At 39.4% G+C, this 3,865-nt stretch overlaps 1 protein-coding gene across 1 annotated transcript in view; it reads right to left on the reverse strand.

Moving 5' to 3' along the window:
* Window positions 1-1,158: 1,158 nt before the first annotated feature.
* LOC116070926 overlaps window positions 1,159-3,865 on the reverse strand; it is a 10,685-nt gene continuing 7,978 nt past the window's right edge. The window contains exon 2 of the mRNA XM_031342325.1: window positions 1,159-3,865. This exon is cut by the window's right edge and continues 1,391 nt beyond it. The gene's annotated coding sequence lies outside the window, so the exon portion shown is untranslated.

The following is a 3,865-nucleotide window of genomic DNA, read 5'->3' on the forward strand; positions in this document are numbered from 1 at the left end:
TGTGTGGTATGTGTGTGTGTGTGGTGTATTGTGGTGTGTGTGTGGGGTGTGTGTGTGTGGTATGTGTGTGTGTGTGGTATGTGTGGTATGTGCTGTGTGTATGTGCTATGTGTGTGGTATGGTTTGTGTGTGTGTGGTGTGTGTGTGTGGTGTGTGTGTAGTGTGTGTGTGTGTGGTACGTGTGTGTGGTGTGTGTAGTGTGTGTGTGTGTGGTATGTGTGTATGTGTGTGTGTGTGGTATGTGTGTGTGGTGTGTGTGTTGTCAATGGGATTGCTTCCCTGGTCTCTTTTGCAGCATTTGCACCATCGGGATACTTGAAGTCCATGTGGCACCTGTGGAAGTCTGACTTTTGCTACCACTTGAGTGGTTTGCTTCTTGTGATGAGTCCTGCAGTCCTCCTGTGAACACTGTATTAACTCTGGTCCTCCCTGAGCAGAGTTGGAATCCCACTGTATTTGTGCACATTAGACAGTCTAAACTAATTACAATTGATTCAGGAGTTGCAGTCATCATTTTCCCCCCTTTCTACATCTTTACAATGTGTTTCAAGATCACCATTTACAAGGTCTGCTCCAGGGTGAGAGGAGCATGTTTGAGAGTGATTGTCTAGGGAATGTAATAATTTGCAAATAAGTCCATACCTCATCTGTATGCTCAGGTATTTTAAAAGCCTTTTTTCATTACAAAAATATTCTAAACAGCATGAAAATAGAAAGCAGGGCATGACAGGCCCTGGTATATTTATCACCCAGAGTCAAGCAATAGTAGCTATCATTTTGCTATATTCATTTTATCTCTGTGTATACATGGACCTCTTTCCCTGAGCCATTTAAAACTGAATTATGTGGGCTGGCTCAGTGGGTAAGAGTACTGACTGCTCTTCCGAAGGTCCTGAGTTCAGATCCCAGCAACCACATGATGGCTCACAACCATCCATAATGAGATCTGATGCCCTCTTCTGGTGCATCTGGAGACAGCTACAGTGCATTACACTGGAGCGAGCAGCGCCAGAGCGAGGAGAGGTCCTGAGTTCAATTCCCAGCAGCCACATGATGGCTCACAGCCATCTGTACAGCTATAGTGTACTCATACACATAAAATAAATAACTCTTTAAAAAAACTGAATTATGCATTTCAAACACTTAAAAAGGATGGTATATCATTGTACAAATCCATAATTTTATTAGTATACCAAAAAATTAACAATACATTCCTAAGGCTATGCTTAATATTAGCACATATTCAGACTTCCTTAATTGTCCAAGTACCTTTAGTAACTGGGACCCCAGGATTAGCAGTGTTGGTGGTCTGAATTAGTGGAAGCAATCTCAGCAGTCCAAGGATGCTCTAGGGCAAGATTTCTCCAGGTTGGCACGACTGGAATCTGGATAGTCCTTGGCTATAAAGACTAGCTTCTTCTGCATTGCAGGAGGTTTCGATGAATCCCCAGCTTCTACCTATTAGCGTCCACTTACACTTCCACCTCAGTTGTAATAACCAAAAATATCTTCAGACGTTGCTCAGCGTCATTAGTTAAGGAGTAAAGGTAGAGAATTGAAAACCACTAGTCTTGGGGAAGATATGACAGGAAGGTTTACACTATGGGACAGATTCTTAGTATTGTTGGGATATTTTACATACATTATAATGTGCATCTCCTCTGTGAGGTAGGGACCCTTCTTTGATTTGTGCAGGTAGGGAAGGTTCTTAGTCTGTGCGGTTGGCTGAGGTTGAGATTGTCTCAAAGATAATTCTTTGCCCATAACCCAAGCTGTTTCTCTTTCTGACAACAGAGAATAAAATGCTGGAATGCTGGCATCCCAGGCTTAAGTGCAGAAGTACGAGGCTCACTATCAGCTCTAAGAGGGAAGAGGATTGGTATGGCTAGAGCATCCATCCAGAGAGAACAGGGAACTTTACCAGTAGTCTACTGGGGGCTCTGTTGTCATTGTATACTTAGAGAAGGGACAGCCATGAGAGCAGCCTTAGAGTGGAAGGAACAGGGATTGGATTTCAGACACTAAAGAAAACTTGGTAAGTCCCTGAGGTACAACAATAGGGTGAAATTCCTTAATTCTTCCAGTGAATGAGCACTGAGCTTTCTATCTTCCAGTGTCTTCTCCTATTTCTTTCTTTGTGGTCTTGAAGTTTTTATTGTAGAGGTGTTTCATCTACTTCATTAATTTTAAAAATAGTCGGGCATGGTGCCACACACCTATAATCACAGCACTTGGGTGATAGAGATAGGGAATCCAGAATTCAAGATCCTCTTTAGTTAATAAGTTGAAGACTAGCCTGGGTTACAGGAGACCCTGGTTCAAAATAAAAGTAGAAAAGTTTTCTCTGTTTTGTGTGTGATGCAGGTTTGGTATGAGTCATAGCCCACCCCACCCCCCCAAAAAAAGAGCTTTTATAGATCAAAAAAATTTGAGTGACTAAGAGGTTAATAATAGTACTACAACGTAACATTTGACTAAAAAGGGTATATAGGTATAAACTTTACTATTATGATTTCAGTTTTTTAACAAGTCTGAATAGGAGAAAAAACTAGAAATAAATGGTCAGGTGTTTTTCTTTTCTTGATGCCAACTCTCAGAATCACATGTAAGAGTATCCAATTACTGATAGGTTGATTGTGCTCCCAAGCCATTTGAACAAATTGCTACTCAACTTCCATGGATTAAAATTAAAAAAAAAAAAATTAAATAAACAGAGTTAGCTTCTTCACTTACCTAACAAAAATAATCTTTTGGTAACCGTATAATCTGTGAAATCAGAAAGATACTTTCCCAAACAGCACGGTGTTCTTTTAATGTTTAGAATCACTATATTAAACATTTTTGATTGGTTTAAATTATTTGAAAATCATCATTCAAATGTTTTCTTTGGATCTTAATTGGTATTTATTTGGTACATTTATCAAGTGAAAACAAACATGTTTGTCTGAAATCAATTCATTTTCAGTTTTACACGCATTTTTTTTTTTATTCTTGGACAATAAACATGTTTTACAGTGACATACTTTTTTAAAAATTTTTTGCACACTAAGCTACACCAGCAGGGGGCGAAATATAATTGGAATAAATTTGACAAGCCATATAGATTTTTCTCACTTCAGTGACTGGGCAATAACAGAAACATTCAGCATAACCACAAAGCAGTAATGCAGTCTCTGTTATCTTGCAATGAGTGAATTGTGAGGAGACAAATGAGGGCCTATTTTAGTTCTTCAAGTTAATTTGTCTAGAACATTGCAAAGGCGGGATAAACCATGATGAATTGCTATTGTCCTTATCTTTCTCGACGTGTGTAATTCCTCCAGTCAAAGGAGTGGACAGTTCTCTGTGATGACGGGTTTTCAGTCCTTGTTTCTTTCGGTTACTGCTGAGCTTTACGGTTTTGGAACTATTTTAAATAATTCAGCGTGGGCAGAAAAGAGGACCCGGCAGAGCTCACAGTTTGTAGGGTAGAGTCCAGGGTTCACTGTCTCAGACAGGAATAATAACCCTGCAGTCTTGGATTCTGAGTTTTACAGTGGAATAGGTTCTAACAGAGTTGTAATAAAGGACGGGGAAAGGTTATAAAAAAAAGACCAACTGCTCAGGAACCGATGGAAACAAAATCTCTTATGACCTCTATTGTGTAGAATCGCTCAAATGCACAAGTTGATTTGAAAGATGTATGGAAATGATCATCTTCTCCAAACACGAACACAATTCTGGACTGATTTTGTCGTTGAACATTTATTTGTTAGTTTGCCTGCTGACTTATCCTCTTAAGTAGGACAATCACTTCTCCTTTGTTAAATAACAGCTTCCTCTTTTGTTGGCTTACATAAAAAGAGGAAGGGAATGAAAGTCTTTT

Source organism: Mastomys coucha, unplaced genomic scaffold (assembly GCF_008632895.1).
Source record: "Mastomys coucha isolate ucsf_1 unplaced genomic scaffold, UCSF_Mcou_1 pScaffold22, whole genome shotgun sequence".
Classification (NCBI taxonomy): domain Eukaryota; kingdom Metazoa; phylum Chordata; class Mammalia; order Rodentia; family Muridae; genus Mastomys; species Mastomys coucha.